Below are 25,412 nucleotides of genomic sequence, written 5' to 3' on the forward strand. Positions count from 1 at the left end.
GCCACAGAGTCCCCCATCACCACCCAGCAGCCACAGCGTCCCCCATCACCACCTACAGCAGACACAGAGTCCCCCATCACCACCCGCGGCAGCCACAGAATCCCCCATCACCACACACGGCAGCCACAGAGTCCCCCATCACCACCCAGCAGCCACAGCATCCCCCCATCACCATCTGCGGCAGCCACAGAGTCCCCCATCACCACCCATGGTGCCACAGAGACCCCCATCACCACCTGCGGCAGCCACAGAGTCCACCCCCATCACCACCTGCAGCAGCCACTGAGAGCCCCATCACCACCCGTGGCAGCCCCAGAGTCCCCATCATCATCCACGGCACCCACAGAGTCCCCCATCACCACCCGTGGCAGCCACAGAGTCCCCCATCACCACCCATGGGAGCAACAGAGTCCCCCATCACCACCCATGGCACCATAGAGTCCCCCCATCACCACCCGCAGTACCACAGCACCCCCATCACCACTCGTGACAGTTACGGAGTCCCCCATGACCACCTGTGGCAGCCACAGAGTCCCCCATCACCACCTGCGGCAGCCACAGTGCCCCCCAACACCAACTGTGGCAGCCACAGTGACCCCCATCACCACCCGCGGCAGCCACAGAGTCCCCCATCACCACCCGCTGCAGCCACAGCGTCCCGCCATCACCACCTGCGGCAGCGTCTGTGTCCCCCATTACCACCCAGAAGCCACAGCGTCCCCCCATCACCACTTGCGGCAGCCACAGAGTCCCTCATCACCACCCATGGTAGCCACAGAGACCCCCCATCATCACCCACGGCAGCCACAGCGTCCCCCCATCACCACCTGCGGCAGCGACTGCGTCCCCCATCACCACCCAGCAGCCACAGTGTCCCCCCATCACCACCTACGGCAGACACAGAGTCCCCCATCACCACCCGCGGCAGCCACAGAATCCCCCATCACCACCCACGGCAGCCACAGAGTCCCCCATCACCACCCAGCAGCCACAGCATCCCCCCATCACCATCTGCGGCAGCCACGGAGTCCCCCATCACCACCCATGGTGCCACAGAGACCCCCATCACGACCTGCGGCAGCCACAGAGTCCCCCCCCATCACCACCTGCAGCAGCCACTGAGACCCCCATCACCACCCGTGGTGCCACAGAGTCCCCCCATCACCACCTGCGGCAGCCAGTGCACCCCCCATCACCACCCACGGCAGCCACATAGTCCCCCATCACCACCCGTGGCAGCCCCAGAGTCCCCCATCATCATCCACGGCACCCACAGAGTCCCCCATCACCACCCGTGGCAGCCACAGAGTCCTCCATCACCACCCATGGGAGCAACAGAGTCCCCCATCACCACCCATGGCACCACAGAGTCTGCCCATCACCACTCGTGACAGCTACAGAGTCCCCCATGACCACCCGCGGCAGCCACAGAGTCCCCCATCACCACCCGCAGTGCCACAGCACCCCCATCACCACTCGTGACAGCTACAGAGTCCCCCATGACCACCTGCGGCAGCCACAGAGTCCCCATCATCATCCACGGCACCCACAGAGTCCCCCATCACCACCCGTGGCAGCCACAGAGTCCCCCATCACCACCCATGGGAGCAACAGAGTCCCCCATCACCACCCATGGCACCATAGAGTCCCCCCATCACCACCCGCAGTACCACAGCACCCCCATCACCACTCGTGACAGCTACGGAGTCCCCCATGACCACCTGTGGCAGCCACAGAGTCCCCCATCACCACCTGCGGCAGCCACAGTGCCCCCCAACACCAACTGTGGCAGCCACAGTGACCCCCATCACCACCCGCGGCAGCCACAGAGTCCCCCATCACCACCCGCTGCAGCCACAGCGTCCCGCCATCACCACCTGCGGCAGCGTCTGTGTCCCCCATTACCACCCAGAAGCCACAGCGTCCCCCCATCACCACTTGCGGCAGCCACAGAGTCCCTCATCACCACCCATGGTAGCCACAGAGACCCCCCATCATCACCCACGGCAGCCACAGCGTCCCCCCATCACCACCTGCGGCAGCGACTGCGTCCCCCATCACCACCCAGCAGCCACAGTGTCCCCCCATCACCACCTACGGCAGACACAGAGTCCCCCATCACCACCCGCGGCAGCCACAGAATCCCCCATCACCACCCACGGCAGCCACAGAGTCCCCCATCACCACCCAGCAGCCACAGCATCCCCCCATCACCATCTGCGGCAGCCACGGAGTCCCCCATCACCACCCATGGTGCCACAGAGACCCCCATCACGACCTGCGGCAGCCACAGAGTCCCCCCCCATCACCACCTGCAGCAGCCACTGAGACCCCCATCACCACCCGTGGTGCCACAGAGTCCCCCCATCACCACCTGCGGCAGCCAGTGCACCCCCCATCACCACCCACGGCAGCCACATAGTCCCCCATCACCACCCGTGGCAGCCCCAGAGTCCCCCATCATCATCCACGGCACCCACAGAGTCCCCCATCACCACCCGTGGCAGCCACAGAGTCCTCCATCACCACCCATGGGAGCAACAGAGTCCCCCATCACCACCCATGGCACCACAGAGTCTGCCCATCACCACTCGTGACAGCTACAGAGTCCCCCATGACCACCCGCGGCAGCCACAGAGTCCCCCATCACCACCCGCAGTGCCACAGCACCCCCATCACCACTCGTGACAGCTACAGAGTCCCCCATGACCACCTGCGGCAGCCACAGAGTCCCCCATCACCACCTGCGGCAGCCACAGTGCCCCCCATCACCAACTGTGGCAGCCACAGTGTCCCCCCATCACCACCCGCAGCAGCCACAGAGTCCCCCATCACCACCCGCTGCAGCCACAGCGTCCCGCCATCACCACCTGCGGCAGCGTGTGTGTCCCCCATTACCGCCCAGCAGCCACAGCGTCCCCCCATCACCACCTGCGGCAGCCACAGAGTCCCCCATCACCACCCATGGTAGCCACAGAGACCCCCCATCATCACCCGCGGCAGCCACAGTGTCCCCCATCACCACCTGCGGCAGCGACTGCGCCCCCCATCACCACCCAGCAGCCACAGCGTCCCCCCATCACCACCTACGGCAGGCACAGAGTCCCCCATCACCACCCGCGGCAGCCACAGAATCCCCCATCACCACCCACGGCAGCCACAGAGTCCCCCATCACCACCCAGCAGCCACAGCATCCCCCCATCACCATCTTCGGCAGCCACAGAGTCCCCCATCACCACCCATGGTGCCACAGAGACCCCCATCACCACCTGCGGCAGCCACAGAGTCCCCCCCATCACCACCTGCAGCAGCCACTGAGACCCGCATCACCACCCGTGGTGCCACAGAGTCCCCCTATCACCACCTGCGGCAGCCACTGCACCCACCATCAACACCCACGGCAGCCACATAGTCCCCCATCACCACCCGTGGCAGCCCCAGAGTCCCCCATCATCATCCACGGCACCCACAGAGTCCCTCATCACCACCCGTGGCAGCCACAGAGTCCCCCATCACCACCCATGGGAGCAACAGAGTCCCCCATCATCACCTGCGGCAGCCACAGCACCCTCCCATCACTACCCACGACAGCCACATAGTCTCCCATCACCACCCGTGGCAGCCCCAGAGGCCCCCATCATCACCCACAGAGTCCCCCATCACCACCTATGGCAGCCACAGAGTCCGCTATCACCACCCACGGCAGCCACAGAGTCCCCCATCACCACCTATGGCAGCCACTGGGTCCCCCATCACCACCCACCAGCCACAGTGGTAAACGTGCAAAAGGATGTCTGGTGTGAACTTGACGTCACCGGGAAAAGGCTCCGAGATGCTGGTCTGAATTAGGGAATTTGTAGCTGATCTCTTAGTGGAGGAAGTGTTCCAAAAGTGATCACATGGTTTCTTGAATCTGATGGGGTCTTCTGTGGATTTCGGCTCTGAGGAGAGAGACTCCCATAGATGCAGGACTTGGGTAACAGCCACCTGCAGTCACTCTCCATCTTCATAGCTGTGAGTGGTCAGAGATTCATTGCAGTGGGTGGTCAGAGATTCATTGCAGTGGGTGGTCAGAGATTCATAGCTGTGGGTGGTTAGAGATTCATAGCTGTGGGTGGTCAGAGATTCATAGCTGTGGGTGGTCAGAGATTCATAGCTGTGGGTGGTCAGAGATTCATAGTTGTGGGTGGTCAGAGATTCATTGCAGTGGGTGGTCAGAGATTCATAGCTGTGGGTGGTCAGAGATTCATAGCTGTGGGTGGTCAGAGATTCATAGCTGTGGGTGGTAAGAGATTCATAGCTGTGGGTGGTCAGAGATTCATAGTTGTGGGTGGTCAGAGATTCATAGCTGTGGGTGGTCAGATATTCATTGCTGTGGGTGGTCAGAGAGTCATAGCTGTGGGTGTCAGAGATTCATTGCAGTGGGTGGTCAGAGATTCATTGCAGTGGGTGGTCAGAGATTCATTGCAGTGGGTGGTCAGAGATTCATAGCCGTGGGTGGTCAGAGATTCATTGCAGTGGGTGGTCAGAGTTTCATTGCAGTGGGTGGTCAGAGATTCATTGCAGTGGGTGGTCAGGGATTCATTGCAGTCCGTGGTCAGAGATTCATAGCAGTGGGTGGTCAGAGATTCATTGCAGTGGGTGGTCAGAGATTCATTGCAGTGGGTGGTCAGAGTTTCATTGCAGTGGGTGGTCAGAGATTCATTGCAGTGGGTGGTCAGGGATTCATTGCAGTCCGTGGTCAGAGATTCATAGCAGTGGGTGGTCAGAGATTCATTGCAGTGGGTGGTCAGAGATTCATAGCTGTGGGTGGAGATTCATTGCAGTGGGTGGTCAGAGATTCATTGCAGTGGGTGGTCAAATATTCATTGCAGTGGGTGGTCAGAGATTCATTGCAGTGGGTGGTCAGAGATTCCTAGCTGTGGGTGGTCAGAGATTCCTAGCTGTGGGTGGTCAGAGATTCATTGTAGTGGGTGGTCAGAGATTCCTAGCTGTGGGTGGTCAGAGATTCATTGCAGTGGGTGGTCAGATATTCATTGCAGTGGGTGGTCAGAGATTCATTGCAGTGGGTGGTCAGAGATTCATTGCAGTGGGTGGTCAGAGATTCATTGCAGTCCGTGGTCAGAGATTCATTGCAGTCGGTGGTCAGAGATTCCTAGCTGTGGGTGGTCAGAGATTCATTTCAGTGGGTGGTCAGAGATTCATAGCTGTGGGTGGTCAGAGATTCATAGCTGTGGGTGGTCAGAGATTCATAGCTGTGGGTGGTCAGAGATTCATAGCTGTGGGTGGTCAGAGATTCATTTCAGTGGGTGGTCAGAGATTCATAGCTGTGGGTGGTCAGAGATTCATAGCTGTGGGTGGTCAGAGATTCATTGCAGTGGTTGGTCAGAGATTCATAGCTGTGGGTGGTCATAGATTCATTGCAGTGGGTGGTCAGATATTCATTGCAGTGGGTGGTCAGAGATTCATTGCAGTGGGTGGTCAGAGATTCATAGCTGTGGGTGGTCAGAGATTCATAGCTGTGGGTGGTCAGAGATTCATAGCTGTGGGTGGTCAGAGATTCATAGCTGCGCTGTGGGTGGTCAGAGATTCATAGCAGTGGGTGGTCAGAGATTCATAGCAGTGGGTGGTCAGAGATTCATTGCAGTGGGGGTCAGAGATTCATTGCAGTAGGTGGTCAGAGATTCATAGCTGTGGGTGGTCAGAGATTAATTGCAGTCCGTGGTCAGAGATTCATAGCTGTGGGTGGTCAGAGATTCATAGCTGTAGGTGGTCAGAGATTCATTGCAGTCCGTGGTCAGAGATTCATTGCAGTCCGTGGTCAGAGCTTCATTGCAGTGGGTGGTCAGAGATTCATTGCAGTCCGTGGTCAGAGATTCATAGCAGTGGGTGGTCAGAGATTCATAGCTGTAGGTGGTCAGAGATTCATTGCAGTGGGTGGTCAGAGATTCATTGCAGTGGGTGGTCAGAGATTCATTGCAGTCCGTGGTCAGAGATTCATTGCAGTGGGTGGTCAGAGATTCATTGCAGTGGGTGTTCAGAGATTCATTGCAGTGGGTGGTCAGAGATTCATAGCTGTGGGTGATCAGATATTCATTGCAGTGGGTGGTCAGAGATTCATTGCAGTCCGTGGTCAGAGATTCATTGTAGTCCGTGGTCAGAGATTCATAGCTGTGGGTGGTCAGCGATTCATAGGTGTGGGTGGTCAGAGATTCACAGCTGTAGGTGGTCAGAGATTCATTGCAGTCCGTGGTCAGAGATTAATTGCAGTGGGTGGTCAGAGATTCATAACTGTGGGTGGTCAGAGATTCATAGCTGTGGCTGGTCAGAAATTAATTGCAGTGGGTGGTCAGAAATTAATTGCAGTGGGTGGTCAGAGATTAATTGCAGTGGGTGGTCAGAGATTCATAGCTGTGGGTGGTCAGAGATTCATTGCAGTGGGTGGTCAGAGATTCATTGCTGTGGCTGGTCAGAGATTCATTGCTGTGGGTGGTCAGAGATTCCTAGCTGTGGGTGGTCAGAGATTCCTAGCTGTGGGTGGTCAGAGATTCATTGCAGTGGGTGGTCAGAGATTCATTGCAGTGGGTGGTCAGAGATTCATAGCTGTGGGTGGTCAGAGATTCATTGCAGTGGGTGGTCAGAGATTCATAGCTGTGGGTGGTCAGAGATTCATTGCAGTGGGTGGTCAGAGATTCATTGCAGTGGGTGGTCAGAGATTCATTGCAGTGGGTGGTCAGAGATTCATAGCAGTGGGTGGTCAGAGATTCATTGCTGTGGGTGGTCAGAGATTCATTGCTGTGGGTGGTCAGAGATTCATTGCAGTGGGTGGTCAGAGATTCATTGCAGTGGGTGGTCAGAGATTCATAGCTGTGGGTGGTCAGAGATTCATTGCAGTGGGTGGTCCGAGATTCATTGCAGTGGGTGGTCCGAGATTCATTGCAGTGGGTGGTCAGAGATTCATAGCTGTGGGTGGTCAGAGATTCATAGCTGTGGGTGGTCAGAGATTCATAGCTGTGGGTGGTCAGAGATTCATTGCAGTGGGTGGTCAGAGATTCATAGCTGTGGGTGGTCAGAGATTCATAGCTGTGGGTGGTCAGAGATTCATAGCTGTGGGTGGTCAGAGATTCCTAGCTGTGGGTGGTCAGAGATTCATAGCTGTGGGTGGTCAGAGATTCATAGCTGTGGGTGGTCAGAGATTCATAGCTGTGGGTGGTCAGAGATTCATAGCTGTGGGTGGTCAGAGATTCCTAGCTGTGGGTGGTCAGAGATTCCTAGCTGTGGGTGGTCAGAGATTCATTGCAGTGGGTGGTCAGAGATTCATAGCTGTGGGTGGTCAGAGATTCATTGCTGTGAGTGGTCAGAGATTCATAGCTGTGGGTGGTCAGAGATTCATAGCTGTGGGTGGTCAGAGATTCATAGCTGTGGGTGGTCAGAGATTCATTGCAGTCCGTGGTCAGAGATTAATTTCAGTCTGTGGTCAGAGATACATAGCTGTGGGTGGTCAGAGATTCATTGCAGTGGGTGGTCAGAGATTCATAGCTGTGGGTGGTCAGAGATTCATAGCTGTGGGTGGTCAGAGATTCATAGCTGTGGGTGGTCAGAGATTCATTGCAGTCCGTGGTCAGAGATTAATTGCAGTCCGTGGTCAGAGATTCATAGCTGTGGGTGGTCAGAGATTCATTGCAGTGGGTGGTCAGAGATTCATTGCAGTGGGTGGTCAGAGATTCATTGCAGTGGGTGGTCAGAGATTCATAGCAGTGGGTGGTCAGAGATTCATTGCTGTGGGTGGTCAGAGATTCCTAGCTGTGGGTGGTCAGAGATTCATTGCAGTGGGTGGTCAGAGATTAATTGCAGTGGGTGGTCAGAGATTCATAGCTGTGGGTGGTCAGAGATTCATTGCAGTGGGTGGTCAGAGATTCATAGCTGTGGGTGGTCAGAGTTTCATTGCAGTGGGTGGTCAGAGATTCATTGCAGTGGGTGGGCAGAGATTCATTGCAGTGGGTGGTCAGAGATTCATTGCAGTGGGTGGTCAGAGATGCATAGCTGTGGGTGGTCAGAGATTCATTGCTGTGGGTGGTAAGAGATTCATAGCTGTGGGTGGTCAAAGATTCATAGCTGTGGGTGGTCAGAGATTCATAGCTGTGGGTGGTCAGAGATTCATTGCAGTCCGTGGTCAGAGATTAATTGCAGTCCGTGGTCAGAGATTCATAGCTGTGGGTGGTCAGAGATTCATTGCTGTGGGTGGTCAGAGATTCATAGCTGTGGGTGGTCAGAGATTCATAGCTGTGGGTGGTCAGAGATTCATAGCTGTGGGTGGTCAGAGATTCGTTGCTGTGGGTGGTCAGAGATTCATAGCTGTGAGTGGTCAGAGATTCATAGCTGTGGGTGGTCAGAGATTCATTGCAGTCCATGGTCAGAGATTAATTGCAGTCCGTGGTCAGAGATTCATAGCTGTGGGTGGTCAGAGATTCATAGCTGTGGGTGGTCAGAGATTCATAGCTGTGGGTGGTCAGAGATTCATTGCAGTCCGTGGTCAGAGATTCATTGCAGTCCGTGGTCAGAGATTCATAGCTGTGGGTGGTTAGAGATTCATAGCTGTGGGTGGTCAGAGATTCATAGTTGTGGGTGGTCGTGGGCTTCTTGCTACCCAGGAGTAGTCTACACATGCTTCCAATATCACACAGACTAAAATGCCCACCAAATGTACCCCAACATAAACTAGATACCCATCTACCACTGCTTAACAGACCTGTAATGATTCCCTAACACTAAACAGAAGCCCATCAACCCTAGCCAAAGGGGCACCCTGCCCATCCAAAGAACCCTCAAAACAAAAAACAATGACCTGCCAATACCAGTCAACTGCAGAAGAGCCCCGGCAACAACATTCAATCAGCCCTACTGGCACCAGTCACACAGACCCACAAACCCCAGCTAAAGAATCAGGCCAACAACAACATAGAGGGCACGTCAACACCATTCAAAGAGTTCCACCACCATCAGCCAAAGAGCACAAGCAGAGACTGACTGGCACCACTCCAACTAAAGTGGCCATAAGAAACTCCTCCAAGTCTAGCCTCAGAGAACCCTCCAAACCTAGACATAGAGACAGCCCCAAACCAGAGCAGGAGACTTGTCAACATCAGCTAATGAGCTGCAACAACACCCCTCAGAGACGTTCAATGCTTGTCAGATGTGCATCTTGTGCTCCAAACAAAGAGAATCAACACCGCCAAATAGCCGACAGCCTCAGTCAAAAAGCCTGAACAACACCAGTCAAAACACAACTCAACCAAAGTCAAAGGCACTAGCCTAGCCCACCCAAATGTACCAGCCAAATCCCCACTATGAAATATGTTAACGTCTCAGGTGCTCAGGCGGATCTGCAAACAAGAAGGCGGGGTGGGTAAGTTGGGCGAAGAGAGAATAGGAAAGTGAGAACAGTGGTGTGCTGTTGGCGGCTTCAGTTCGGTTTTCACCATGCGCTGAGCTTGGGTGTGAATATGGGATCAATGCGAGGCCTTGTGTGCTGTTGGTGTGATTTTGTGTTGTTTGTTTGTTGTTGCAGTGTGGTGAAGTGTGTGCGGTTTGCTGAGCGAGAAGATGGTGGAGTGGATTTTCATGAGAGTTAGGTATGCAGAGATTTGAGCTTTGGGTTAGTGGGTTATATGTCTCTTAGTCCTTGTAATTCTCGTTCTATGTTTGCGATTGTCCTATGAGGTAGGCATATTCTTTCTCTTCTTCTTTCCTGTCCGTCTGCTTGTTATGAGTGATGGCGTGGCACGTTCCCAGCTGTGTTGTTTTTGAAATTAGTGTAATAGGTAGGGGCATACTTTGTACCCCACTCTGGTATTGGTGCTGTATTTTTACAATCACCCGCTCCCTTCCTATCTATTTCCTGTCAGTGATCCATTGTTGCCTGTGTGTTATTTTTAGGACAAGGTGTTATTGCTATACCATCCTTGCCCTTCTATCCCGATCTCTCCGTGATCGTTCTTTGTTATGGCTCTATCTGATCTATCAATTGGTAAGTTGAAATGCCGTAGCTTGGTCTTGCCTTACTTCAGTTGATGGGCGGTAGCTTAGGCACATAGGGACAATCGGCTTCCTCTCTTAGTATTGTTTCAGGTGTGTATGTTCCCCCATAGGCATTCTTCCAGTTATGGGATGAAGAGCCAAGATTTGAGGAGTTTTCTGAATAGGTGGTGATCTCTTGTGTTACGTATGTTCTTTGGTAGCTTGTTCTTGGTTTTTGGGGTGAGGTGAGAGAAAGCGGATCCTCCAAATTTTCTTTTGGTGTAGGGTTTTAGCTCCAAATGAATGTCGCTGCTGAATCTGAGCGTCCGTGTTGGGCGACGTAGGCTTAATTTGTCTCTTAGGAACTCTGCGTCTTGGTCGTGGATTGCTCTGTGCATAAAGCACATTGATTTGAACTTTATTCACTGTTTAATTGGAAGCCAGTGTAGTGTTATCAGTGATGGTGTAATGTGTTCTCTTTGGGGTAGTTTGAGGAGAAGTCTGGCCGCCGCATTTTCTATGCATTGTAGTTTTTTTAGAAGTCATTCAGGAATGCCCAGATATAGGCTATTGGCGTAGTCTGCATGACAAGAGCGATGACGCTGAGTGTTTTGTTACCGATTGATAGGAATGGTAGGATCCTGTTAACTGCTTGCTGGAGAAAGAAGCATTTCTTGATTAGAGTGTTTACTTGTGGCTCTAGAGTAAGTTTGTTGTCCATCAGAACTCCCAGGTTTTTTACAATCAACGATGGGGCTGCGGTTGTACCAAGTTCTGTTGGCCAGGGGATGCAGTGGTTGTCTCCTCCATTTTTTATGATGATCATTATTTCTGTTTTGCCCATCAACCCGAACTAGAGACCCCACACCACCCGCCAAATAACAAGCAAATGCAGCTCACCATCACTGACCAAAAAAACACTTTTATTTGCATCCAATGAGGCCAAGCAAAACCACCGAAAGACTTTTCAACACCAGCCACAGAGACCCCTCCAACACTTGGCAAAGAGACAGCCAACCCAGATAAGAGACTTTACAACAACAGCTGAAGACGCCCACCGATCCCTGCCAGAGAGCCTTAGCACCTTTTAGCCAGGATTGTCTAGCAAGTGGGGCCTGAAGTTAGTGTAGTTGGGACCGGCGCAGTGACTTTCACACCTGTAAATGCCCACACAGCGCTGCTGAGTGGTCATTTCCAGATGTTGTGTGGGCCTTGCTACCTTGTCTATGCCGCAGCAGGCGACCTTTCAATGTGTCTATAAGTCAGACAGAAGCAAGGATCGTGTTCCCCTGCTGAGGCCAACTGGAAACTGGTGTGGTTCGTAGACAAGACTGCAAGACTGGGGGAGAGCTGATTATGCTGCACATTTTCTGCAGTAAAAAGAAATTCTATTTTTGGAGCTTTGACTCACCCAGATGCTTTTGCTGCCCGACTTAATAAAACCTAAACAGAATCCGATGTTTCTTCACCCCCAGAAACTACCTATAGCCACAGGCCCCTAAAAGCCTTTCCCTTTAAGACGGGATCAAGCGCCCCAAATGGAGGGCAGCAGAAACACCCTTAGGCAGAGAATCGTGTTTGCCAATCTAGGCAGCCATGTCCCCACAAAACTCTCAGAACTCCTGCTGCAACAGCTTTCAAATCCTCACCAGTGATGGAGGAGCCATGTCCCCACACATTTCTCAGAACTCCTGCTGCAACAGCTTTCAAATCCTCACCAGTGATGGAGGAGCCATGCCTCCACAAAACCCTCAGAACTCCTGCTGCAACAGCTTTCAAATCCTCATCAGTGATGGAGGAGCCATGTCTCCACAAAACCATCAGAACTCCTGCTGCAACAACTTTCAAATCCTCATCAGTGATGGAGGAGCCATATCCCCACAAAACCCTCAGAACTCCTGCTGCAACAGCTTTCAAATCCTCGCCAGTGATGGAGGAGCCATGTCCCCACAAAACCATCAGAACTCCTGCTGCAACAACTTTCAAATCCTCACCAGTGATGGAGGAGCCATGTCCCCACAAAACCCTCAGAACTCCTGCTGCAACAGCTTTCAAATCCTCATCAGTGATGGAGGAGCCATGTCTCCACAAAACCCTCAGAACTCCTGCTGCAACAGCTTTCAAATCCTCATCAGTGATGGAGGAGCCATGTCTCCACAAAACTCTCAGAACTCCTGCTGCAACAGCTTTCACATCCTCACCAGTGATAGAGAAGCCATATCCACAATTACTGTGTCTTTAAAAGCCTTAGCAGTAAAAGGCAAGTTGATTCCACAGCTAGAAACACAGATATATTCAAGGCCATGGCTTTGGGGAGTAGTTCCCATGTCTCCTATACACACAGGGCCACATATAAATCAATTCAGTCTATACCAGCTGAGGATTCACTTTGCCAAGGATACAAAGTTGCACTTTTATAGGTAAACAGAAATTCAGGAGAGAAGCAGAAGTGCTGTGTCCTCCCCATGCAGCACCGAACACTAACAGAGAGGGGAAATGGATTCCAAGATGGCAGCTAGGCCACATAGAGACTGGGCTGACCCTCTGTAGAGGAGGTCCCAAATAAAACCTGCACTCCCGTCGCCCATTTTGAAGTACCAGGAACGTTCACACCAAAATATGTGATGTATGATGAGCAAATAAACCAGCAGAGAGCCGCAGTAGGGCTCTGCACAGAGCCTATCAGAAGAACAGCACCTATTGAAGTACCAATACCAAGAAAACCATGGACAGTAAGGTATCCATTAAGAAAACCCTACTAACAAATGAAACAAAATGAAGATTGCCTAAGTACAGTCCCGGAAGAAACCCAAAAGGTCTTAATGGAAGACGAATGGTGACATCACAAGGACCCGGACTGACTGGCAAATAGAAGAAATGACAACCAGAAAATGATGCAAGGAGACGAAATGCCATGAATAAGGATATCGTGAACCTAAAGTGAAAGGACGATGTCGAAATGCAAAGAAGTTTAAAGCTGTAAGCAAGATGAAGATAGTGACCTGTTTACCCCTGTAAATATGCTTGGAACCGCAAGAAAGCTAAGAAAACAGTGCGGCTTGCTATGCTTAATAGAAGAATAGTGCGACAAGCACCATTATACATCATCTACCTCAAAACGAAGCACAGTATTATAAGTGTTTTTCTACTTTGCAAAAGAAGCAGAATCAACCCAGGTTACAAAAGGCCATATGAGAAAAGATTCATATTTAGCAAGACGAGAAGAGACGGCTGAAACGAAACTTGGCAGAGGCAACTCGTGCCAGGAAAGCCAAGGTCATACTAATAAAAGAGGCGAACAGTAGCTACATCTAATCGAAACTGAGAAACAGAATATCCTGCCTCTGAAAGGTCGAGATAAGAAGATGAAGGCAGGTGGCGGGCAAAATGAGAATCAAATACACAAATTGAGAGAAAAGAGACAAATTCAAGTTGTAGGAATCACGTGACCAGCCGAGCAAGAAGAAGCAAGGGTTCACACCTACTCTTGGCACCTGACCAGGCGGAGATATCAGAGCTTTTCCAGGTTGAAAATGCAGTCTCGAGGCCAACCACAGTGAACTAATTGACACATGGCTACTAAAGTGATGATTGATTGTAACCATAATCGGAGGAAGGCCGGGATTCTAAGGGGCACCCCCGCACCTGGCCGACCATTCTGCATGCTGCTAAGGAAAGTGGAAAAGTATGGATGGGGTTGGTGCCAATCACGATGGACCCAATAATCTAGAGTCCTATAGTTAGTAGAACCAATGGGACGTCGTACTTTTAGTGACATCTACAGTAGTCATTTTTGAAGGAAGGGCTTAGACGCCCACCTGACAGTGTTTACCCAATCCCCTCACTCCGTTGCCATATACAGATATAGTACCTATAGTAAAGTTACCTTTTCCTAACAAATAGAATTGCATGTTAACTTTTGAGTGTTACACGTCAATGATGACGACTTTTGAGCATAAATGTTACAACTTGTATGAAGTTCGTTGGAGTTGAAGCGAGAAGGACGATCGCATCACTGCTGATATCCATAACTACCCGTTTTCTGTACTTGTCATTAAACGGACTCCCTTTGCCAAACCATTGAGTTGTCCTTATTGATTGGTGTTGGAGTAATGAATCTGCACCCCCATCCATCTCAAGGGTGCAGCTATCTCGTCTTAAAGTACTTCTGAGCAAACCTCAGCTCTATGGGCCTGCCGGGGGTCTCAGATTGCACTTGGTAGCAGAGATTGATGGTTATCGATTATCGATTAGAATAAGACACCCATTGACCGGCAACATAAAGTAACTCCAGGTCTTCGGCAATATCACGAGTCCTTTGCCATTCGACCGAGTAGACCGTGAAGCTCCCCATAGACAGTGGTAGTGTAAGAAATAAACCTGCAGGACAAGGTCTGAAGGGACTTGTGTTTCCCCACGTAAACCCTTCCCATTCCTACGGGCAGCTGAACGGGGGAAAAGCCGAAGGAGGCGGTAACGATAGCAGTGATCCCGAGGGTCCAGAGAGGAAACGGTGAGTGAAAAAGACTGAGCGCTTTGGAAAAAGTGCATGCTTTAGAACACGTAAAGGGAAAAGGTAACGGAGGAAGGCAGGAAAACAAAATATAGCTAGAAGTAGAGAAGATTGCATATAAGGGGAAGGGAATAATGACTCAAGAGTAACTGAGAAGTAACTAAAGGAAAGATACCAGGGATGACACCCGAGAAGTGAGAATATTCGCCTTATTCCTACGCTAATATAGCGGCTAGAAGAAACGTGTATCCAGAGTCCCAAATAAAGGGTAACAAATAGATTACCACGGCGATTAAAGACGCCGCAAAAGGGATACATTTAAACTCCATGTCGGGGTAAAATTTAGAAGTAGAGATACATGTGACCAGCTGGTGTTCGTCTAGTCTGTTAAATGTCTGTCTTACATGTTGTTTGTTGTGACATGTTGTTTGTTGTGACGTCATTAGTTGAAAGGTTTCTTTAACAAATTGACCTAAATTTTAATGCGATTGATTAGCTGAGATAATATAGTATATGAATTGATGTTTTTTGAGTAAAATAGAAGATATCAAATTTTGTGAAGAAAAAAGTGGGATTGGAGCTTGCAGTGTTTGGTGCTCGCTCATATTGTTGGAACTGTTTAAGTCACGTGAAGCTTTGACAAGTGTTGTATAAGGAGAAAGTAACAGATGTAAGCATGAAATGCATAACTCCATTGCACACCTATGCAAACAATTGCCGAAACATGCACCTAAGCTGAAACAAATACAATACAGATTATGTTTATGCCATGGCCACCGGGCGGCTTCTTATCTAAAACTGTTTTGCAACACATGACGACATACTTGCACGCCATACTTCCACGCCACATACACGGGCAAAAAGTTAGACAAACGCCTATCTGTTCTAGAGCTTTGGGAAATGTAGGAACAGGGAAAGGAAGAGGAGCCGCCAATAGATCGGATACTTAATGTATGTTCAGAGGGGGGTGAGACGCCCTCCGCGCCACCCGCCCCAGCCGAAACGAAGATTGAAGAAAATAAAGACGAGGGGTTATACCCGCTAAGAGAACTTAAAGCAGCTACAGGGTATAGCAACCCAACATATGAGTCACCTACGCAAAGTAGTGAGGAAAATCAAGGGAAAGTAAAGGATTAGGATATCACCTCCACAGTTCCAAGTGACAGGGAGAGACGTGATGATGAGAGAAGGGACCAGACACAGACAAGTGCATCTCTCGATAAGGAGAGAGAAGGCAAAAGATGGAAAGGAAATGAAGATAGAACTGATGAGATAGCATTCGCAAAAAACGAATGGATGGGAGGGAAAATTCTATTGAAACTTGATGGCAAAGGCATTGATGATGCGAAGCAAAGAGAGAGGGTAGATGATGTACAGAGAAAAGAGAAAGAAGTAAGAGATGAAAGAATAAGAAAGAAAGATAGACAAAGCTGAGAACAGCTACATCACGAAGAGCAGGAAAGACAGCTCGATCGCAAAGAGAGAGCAGCCAATAATCAAGAAAGACAGAAGCCGCAAAGGTCAGAGGAAGAGCAAAGAATACGAGAGAAGAGAATAAAGAGATGAAGGGATGAGGAAATCCAAAGGGCAGATGAACGTAGAAATGAAAACAAAAAGAAGGTTATGTACACTGTCACAATAACTCACTTTGTGCTCAGAAAATCAACAATGGTAAATATATACAGTTCTACCATGGTACCATAAATATTATCAGATCTCATTAAAGTGCATCAACTATACTGTCAAAATGTCACACAGATCAATAAATAGGAAACCAGCAGTAGCGAGAGGAAGGAAAGCAAGATGGTTGAACAATTGGCAGAATTTTGGTCCCGTACTACTAGACACAGTTCTGTGTGGAGATCCCCCCCACCTGGGCAACCTGTGAGACAAAGATATAGCACAAGCCCAGTCCATATATTGTTCTATGAGTCTTATTTCCTTATACAATAGTTCTACAGCCCCAATGTACCTGGAATTGTAGCGTTCGTCGACGGGAAATCAACGGCCCTTCTTGAGTGCCCTCCCTTTAAGGCAGGAGTCACGGGTCATCGAATGTCTGATGGAAAACAGGGTGAACTATGGCGGTGAAGTAGCAGCTTCGTTCCTAGCAGTGCTCGTCGACGACGGAGTGTTGGCGTCCTGCATGGAAGAGGCATGTGGGGCACCTCGGTGACGGTAGTTCTGGACCGCAAAGAGCTGATGAAGAGCTGTGGCTCAGCAAGGGCGTCGATTCGTCGGCGTCTCTGTGGTCTTTAGGTGGTGGGAAACCCACCGGTGTATGCTCCTCGGCGTGTTGACGGTCAGGCCTTCTCCAACAGGAGTAGATAGCTTAAACAAGCATATAGAAGGGGGGGTCCTCTTTCTTATAGGGGCCAACCTGGGAGAGGACAAAAATGTAAGTACAAGGCAGAGACCCAGTTGGCTACCCTTGGATGTAGCAATAGTTGGGGACTTGTAATCAAACCAGTGATGTGGAAAAAAACATCTTTCTAAACATATATCAAAGACGGTAGAAACCAGAAATATAGAAAAATACAATTTATTAAGAAGCAATGTAAAAAGCCACCAAATAGTGGTCTTCAAAAAAGGATCAATCGAAGAAAATCAAACAAATATTTCATGTGTAATCAAATATACAAGGGACACATCAATTATTTTCATTTTTGTACAGTTGATCATATCATACAGTACTGTCCATAGTTAGTGGACGACACAATCCAATTTTTGTCAAATCCCACATCTACAAAAGTGTCACTTTTGTAGATGTGGGATTTGACATTGCTTCTTAATAAATTGTATTTTTCTATATTTCCGGTGTCTACCGTCTTTGATATATGTTTATAAAGATCTTTTTTTCCACATCACTGGTTTGATTACAAGTCCCCAACTATTGCTACATCCAAGGGTAGCCAACTGGGTCTCTGCCTTGTACTTCTCCAGCAGGATACAGCGGCGATGATGCGGACGAGAGCGTCCTTGGATCAAATTAAGTTCTTAGGCAAATGGGAGCACGGTGGCTCCGGTCGGCAACAGCGGTCGTCGACAGTGGCGGACTACAGTCCGGGCGCTTCTCCTTGGGATTCCGCAGCAGTACCCGTCTCAGGTCGGCAGCCTGTCGTAGGTCTGTCTACCAGGGAGCTTTGGCAAAGATCAGCTGGTGCACGATGGTCCCTCGTAGCTCAAGAAGAGGGCGCCTTACCAGGTCCTCTCTGGGTCAGTCCTTGGAGGCACAGCAGCTTTCGGATTGTGAAGAAGAGCAACAGCAATTCGTCTCGTCCAGCAGGGTCAAGCTTCCGTTACTCCAGTTACTCGTTGTGGTGGACTTCAGCTTCTGAACACGAATTCCAGCAGTGAGAGGCCCCCAGTTATACTAGTTGATCTCCCATTCATTCTGTTGTTTCACACTCAGGCAACCAATCGGTCAGAAGGGCATTCACGTAGGAAGGCAGTCAGGTGCATAGTACTTTCAGGCCATTCACTTCTCTCCAGACACTCACAACAAGTTATGTGTATTGGGACAAGTACCCAGCCTTTCAACACTCCACACTGCATTCATACCAGTTTCGGGCAGGGCTGTCTCAGTCATTGGGTCAAGCACCAGATACTAGACACCCACAACACAGAATGCGTATTTGTCACACATTCCATTCACCCAGGTCCCACCCACAGGGCGTACCGATAACATACAGTCACTGGGAAGGCTCCAGCCAGTCTGGCCTGGACTTCACAACAACACCATAGATGGAACTTCCACCCAACAGCCAGTCAGGGGGAAGGGACAGAGTCAGGGCTTACCAGGACTTTGGGAAGACAAGGTAATAGGCAATAGAAAGAAAGAGGCCACAGGGGCCATCTTGTTTCCTATCAGGAATCAACTGATTCCAATGGCAGGGCCTAGGTATCCCAAAATGGAGTCTACTCAGGGCACCTGTCAAATTCAGCATGGAGCTGCCACCAGCCCATACCCTGCTCTGTGGGCCACACACAGATTCCCAAAAACATACACTAGCGGCACAGGGTTGCGCCCCCACACACGGGTGCAATAAGGGTATCCCATAGGTCTGTACACCAAACCAGAAGAGAGAGCTGCACCACCAGGAGTCCCACATGAACTCATGCGTGGAAAACACAACAGAACACACAATAAAAAGCAGTAAAGGACAAGGATACGGAGGCCCTGTCCTTCCGATGCATTTCCAGCATCACAGGAGGCCAGACCACAATATATTCCATGACCACACATGGATCGAGAATATTTGAAAAACAAGCTTCCAATGTTGACATTGGGAGCTGCAAAATGGATACACGAGTTAAAAAAATGACAGTAGGGAACACGTTAGCTATAGGGGATATCAAGGGTCTCCTATTCGCCATACTTGGTGAGAGAGCCGACAATGTGTGGACAAGGAGAGGTTGCCCCGGTGTGCCCACAATTAATACCGTGCATGATGGAGCTCCATTTAATAATTGCAGAGCCGCGGAATGGAAGGCACTACAAGTGCTTTACCCATACACTTCTGATATGGGAGCTATAATGACACGTAAAATGAAGGAGTCTGAGGATCTGTTAATTTACATACAGAATTTTCAAGACGTGTGGGTACTTGAGACTCATGAATCTTGGGGGAAATCTATACCTGTGTTCTACCATATATTGTGCCAAGGGCTGCCAGAGCCGGTACAGGAACAGCTCAAGAAATTGGTAGGAATCGAGGCTAAGCCATGGTCAGAAATACAGCTGACCATCGCACACTATTGCAGGCTACTACAAGAAAAGAATTGCAAAAAGGAAGCTGTACAAAAGGGCGAGGAAGCGAAATTGGTGCAGAAGAAATTGTCAAAATATGCTCTTGAGGGAGCCATGATAACTAGCACAGCTGAATCGAGCATGCAGCAAGTGAATAATCCACAGCAGAATAATCAGGACAGTACAGGGTTTTACCCAAGGGGAAGAGGATTTAGTGGAAGAGGATGGCAGAGCAATCAGATAGGTTTTCAAAATATGCAACATGGTAATCAAGATATGTCAAATGGACAACTGCTCCGACCACCGCCAGTATGTTGGTTGTGTGGGATGACAGGGCATTTAGCGCACACATGCAGAAACCAAGGCATGATGCAGAATGGCCAAGGGACAGAAGCAGGCACGGCGAGTCCACCTGCATTTTTACAGCAGGGTGTTGCACAAAATCACACAGTGCAAAAACAAGCACCAGGAGCGCAACAAGGTTTGCAACCTCAGAATATAGTGAGTTTTCCACAAGGACAGTCCCAACAGTCACCGCTGCAATTGTCACAAACGATGAGCTCAGGGCAGACCATGAACCCTGGAATGGGAAATAATACTGCCAATGGGGGAAATCCATCAGCACACGGTTGGCCCAAGCTATATATGGATTAGGACAGCTCACTGGGAACGCTGATGTGTTCTATCCTATCAGTGACACCGAAACCTCACGAGGAACCCAGGGTAGATGTCGTTATAGGGGATAAAGAATATTCCTTGTTAGTTGACATGGGTGCAACACGCTCGTGTATGCATGAAGGCAGGTTTTCCTTGTCCGGCGAGGCCATAAATACTCAGAGTTACACAGGAACTACAAGTCGTGTTTCCTTCACAAACGCACTTCCAGTCTCTATAGGAGAATGTGAAATGAATGTGCCTTTATTATATTCATGACAGACCGCAGTAAACATTTGGGGTCGAGATTTAATGACAAAGTTAAATATGACAATCTCATTCACGGAGGAGGGCATAGTATGTTCAACTCCAGGAATGCACTATTCAAATGTATGCAAAATGATTAGAGCATACGCAGGACACACAGCCATGATGGCTATAACATTAGAGTCAGAAATATTTGCATATGGAATACGTGTGCTAATGGCAGGGCTGCCAGGCCTTGCAGACAGAATCATGAGAACCCCAGATGAGTTTCTATTTAGACCAAGAATACCGATGCACGAGAAGAAGGGACAAGTATTTCCGTTGATGATACACACAGCTGCAGTATGAGGGAGAAGGGCCTTGATTGATGGTTATGATGCCGAAGGCCAACAATGGTGTGCAGTAATCGCCATTGAAGAAGGATATCGATTGACTGACGTCACTGATGATGATCTGAATGAAGAGCAAGCAGATATGGAAGAGACAATGGTGGAAGTGAGTCTCACTTTTTGGGTGAGAATGATCAAAAGAGAAGTGCCTCAGAGAATGATGATGGCACAAAACAGTCCTGAATATTTTTATGACGACATGGCCCAGGTGCCTGTTTCAGTGTAGACCACAGGGCCCTATGACGTAGACCTATTGAAAGGGGTTGGAGAAGTGAAAATCAAACTGAAACCAGGAGATATTCTACCAAGAACCCGACAATATCCTATGTCCAGAGAGGCAGATGAAGGGATTTTTAAGAAAATTTCAGCTATGATGGAGCAAGGCATCTTAGTGATGTCAGAATCGTCATGCAATACTGCGGTTTACCCAATCAAGAAATCAAAGGGAGGGTCTTGGAGGCTAAATCAGGATTTACGCCCAATAAATGATATTGCTGATTCCGAGTTCCCTCTAGTCCCGAACCCTGCTACAATTCTATGTAATATACCTGTGGAGGCAAAATATTTCACGGTGATTGATTTGAAAAATGCATTTTTCTCAATCCTGTTGCACCGTGACTCACAAGATCTGACGTCATTCACGTTCAGAGAGCTGCGCCTGAAAAGCACAAGGCTTCCCCAGGGGTACTGTGAGTCTCCTTCTATTTTCAACAGAGTCCTACAGATGGACCTAAGCAATATTGCATTGGAAAGTGTTGTCCTGCAATATGTGGATGACATCTTAATCTGCAGCACGACAGAGGAGCAATGCAGGCACGCTTCTGTTCAGATATTGACTATACTGGCTGAAAAAGGATATAAGGTTGACAAGGAAAAGCTACAATATTGTCAAGGAGAAGTACTGTACATAGACCAGCTGATCTCACATGAGGGAAAAAGGGTGACCCCAGAAAGGGCTGAAGCCATACTGAACACAGCTAAACCACACACGATAAAACAGATGCAGAGCTTTTTAGGCCTGTGCAACTAAGTCAGTGCACGGGTCTTCGACTATAGCTCTTACACTAAGCCTTTACTTCAGGCCGTAAAGAAGTCCCAAGTGACGAAAGAAAAAATGGAATGGTCTGAGACCATGTAGGAAGGATTTGCTGAACTCAAAAAGCTATTTGCACAGCTCCAGTTCTAGGGATTCCCAATTATGCTGAGGAATTTTACCTGTTTTCACACACGAATGGCAGCTTTATGACGCCAGTGCTCACACAGAGAACCACAGTGGGTACAAGCCCCTGGCATACTATAGTGGAAATTTGGATCCAGTAATGAGAGGCCATTTCCCATGCGAACAAAGTTTAGCTGCCACAGCGTTTGCCATAGAGAAGCCTACAACCATTGTGATGGGTTGCTCAATGACGTTGCACGTCGGTCACTCACTATTTGCTATTCTAGAGAAACCAAAGGGCACGTTGACATCCAGAGAGCTTCTGCCTATGAGGTGATCATATTGAATCCATCGATTAAAGTAGTCCCATGTAAGATAGTGAACCTAGCTATGTTTATAGCAGAGCCAGTCACTGAAGGAGAGCCAATACATGACTGTACAAACTATGAAGAATTCTATGATGAAATTCCCAGGGTGAAAGAAAATGCTTTGGCAAAAGGAGAAAGTGTCTTTATTGACAGTTCTTCAAGAATCGATCAAAATGATGGGCAAAGAGAGACACCGCAAATGGAGAATTTCGAGTACTCCTTGGTGCACGAATACCATCTCACTATTCAACACAGGCTGCAGAATTATTGGCATTGATACTTGCCAGTGAGAATCACGCATACCAGGAGTTAACAGTGTACAGTGACTCTGCCTATGTGACGTCAACAGTGCACGCAGGCTTAGCACGCTGGAAAAGGAGGGGCTACCTCCAAGCAGACGGCATGCCAGTGCAGCACGCAGCCTTATTGGACAGGCTTATCAAGGCACTATAGCTCCCAGTGGACATAGCAGTCGTGAAATGTGCCGCACACACAAAAGGGACAGATTTTATCTAACACGGAAACCAAGCAGCAGACACGGAAGCCAAACGTATGGCATCCAAGAATGAGACGATCATGGAAGTGGAAGTCACCCATACCAATGAGAGAATGATGGTTGCACAAACTACACCTGAAAGCTATAACAATCTAGGACAAACACAGTTGATGGAACTCCAAGGGGAGGCACCACAGGAAGAGAAACATCTATGGAAATGGCGAGGGTATTCTTTAAACCGCTCTGACAGTTTTTGGTGGCAAGACAGCACTGGTAAACCGGTGATGCCTATAGCCCTGTTAAAATTGGCGCTGGAGCAGCTACATTATCCGGCACACATGAAAAAAGAGAATCTTGCGGCAACACTTACAGAAGACTGGTTCATACCGAATTTAACCAAGCACGTTGCATTTTTTATAGTGCACTGTATAATCTGCCAACAATTCACAGCTGGGCACACATTAAAATTAATGAGAGGAGTCCTCCCCAGGCCAAATGGTCCTTTTCAGCAGTTCCACATTGATTACGTACGACATGATTCAAGTATGTAACTGGTACAGATACTTTAATTGTTGTGGTGTGTCCATCTCTAGATGGATAGAGGCAGGTCCATGTACACACCCAGACTCTACCTGTGCGGCCACATTTTTAGTGAGAGAAGTGATCCCAGGTGGGGGGGGGGTGTGAAGTCATGAGATCAGATAATGGAGCTCACTTTGGAAATGAGACATTCAAACAGATTAGCTTGCTGCTTGGTATAAAGCACAAGTTTTCGTCTGCGTATCATTCACAAGGTAACGGGACTGTGAGAAGCTCAACGACTTTTTAAAGGAAAGGATAGCCAAGGTGAAGCTTACTCTAAGAAAGGGATGCTTGCAGGGCCTTCCTTTGGCATTGTACGCACTCCGGAACCAACCCGGTTCTGACCATCATCTTGCACCACAAGAGAATGCATACTCCACTGACAACCCGAGATAGAGCTAGATGCGATGCACAGTCCACAGGAGAAATCTTAGGGTCTGAAATGCAAACTTACCTGAATTGCACGAGATCTTGCCTTACTGTAATTTCAGGCCAGCTGCAGCGAGGACGAAAAGGGTGCAGGGCCGCATGGAACACAGAGGTAGATACTACTACAGGCACAGCTCAAGGACTTTGTGTACCATCCGTTTTCCCTGGAGATACCATCCTTGTAAAGAATCGTACGAGGAAAAGGTGGGACGAGCCACAATTTAAAGGTCCCTTTACAGTGGCGGATTGCACTCCTTCCACAGTGAAACTACAAGGCAGGAGAGCTTGGATTTTTCTGGGCGATATCAAACCCTACATTGGAGAAGGCCCCCTGCCTGCACCCCTGTTTGAGGAGACTACGAGCAATAGAGAAGAACCACAGCACGTGCAGACGAGATCCATGACGAAGAAAAAGGACGCATGACCAGCCAGACAAAGACAAAGAACTTTTTGCAAATTGTGGCTTAAAATTGGACACTTCCTCTGAGCAAAAAAGGGGATAAGGACATAAACAAAGGACACTGTGCATCCTAGTTGCAGGGTGAAGAAGTGAATTGCACGTATAAGCCACAACATAGTCTGTTGAACTAGAACTTTGGATCGAGACACATTAAAACTGTGACAAGGAAATAAGATGCCAAATTTTGATCGAGGACACATAAATTGGAAGAAAATATAGTATCCAGACTCATTCCACACCAAGACCATATTTGGAATCACTTATGGTGTCCCACAGTAGTGACATCACTAAAGATGTGGTAACATATTTTAATCTACTGCTAAAATCATACCCGTCATTGGTGGGGAGACTCACCAGTGTCACTGACTTTCTTCAAGATCCCGAAAAAAAAAGACAATAAGAAGATTGCTTACTGTAAATGGCGAACAATTTCTCCTACTTCCTGAATACAGCGAGGAGAAGCCAAATGTCCCAAGCAGAGAAGAAAGTAAATGAGCTTGTCAATACATTGTTATTTCAACTAATTGAAGACTGTCCAAATCTTGTCGGAAGAATGATAGACACACTCACGTTTCTCCGAGATCCAGCAAATACAGAACGTCTGAGCACACTCCAAAATAACATTTTGATCTTAGTTGCACTCCATGCAAACAGACAGTGCAGACATTGATTACATTGAAGTGAAAGCATACAGTCCTGAACATCAGCAAAAAACGGGACAGATGCCCCTGTCACCAGAAGACAGTAGATTGGCACACAATGTTCTCTTTCGTTTAGTCACTGATTTTCCAGAGCTAGTGGGGAGAACGATCAATGTTGACGTCGTCACATTCATCAGAGACCCAGACAGTATTGCACTAATGGGCATGCTCTTGCATGGAATAGTACTGCACGTGGAACTCTATAACCATCAGCAGAACTATCTGAGGAGATTCTAAAGGCTTTCCACCGAGGGACAGCTTGAGAGAGCATTTCGAGAGATTACCTTTCTTATTTTCCATTAACGAAGGCAACATGTCTTCGGGACTGAAGCAGATCAGGGGCACAGACTGGGAGCTGACATACTTTGAAAATGCACAGTAAAGAGACTTGCTAAATTATCATTTAATTTTGACACTTCCCATATTTTAGTAAAAGAACTGTATCCTGAGATAATGGACAATTCATTATTCACAAGAGGGGGGACAATTGTGTAACACCTGAAATTCACAACAAAGAATCCGAAAGACAATATTGTTTAAAGGAGTATCGTAAAAATTAACATTTTGGCGAATGATCGAGATGGGGATCTAGAGCAGCAACCTCGACCTCCCGCAGAAGGAACAAC

The 25,412-nt window shown here is 49.0% G+C and overlaps 1 protein-coding gene across 2 annotated transcripts in view; it reads left to right on the forward strand.

The window, feature by feature from the left end:
* Nucleotides 1–25,412, forward strand: part of COL27A1 (collagen type XXVII alpha 1 chain) — a 1,990,256-nt gene that overhangs the window by 726,273 nt on the left and 1,238,571 nt on the right. The gene's annotated exons all lie outside the window — the stretch shown is intronic.

The sequence above is a fragment of the Ambystoma mexicanum genome, chromosome 8 (genome assembly GCF_040938575.1).
Source record: "Ambystoma mexicanum isolate Mex_15411 chromosome 8, UKY_AmexF1_1, whole genome shotgun sequence".
Taxonomy (NCBI): domain Eukaryota; kingdom Metazoa; phylum Chordata; class Amphibia; order Caudata; family Ambystomatidae; genus Ambystoma; species Ambystoma mexicanum.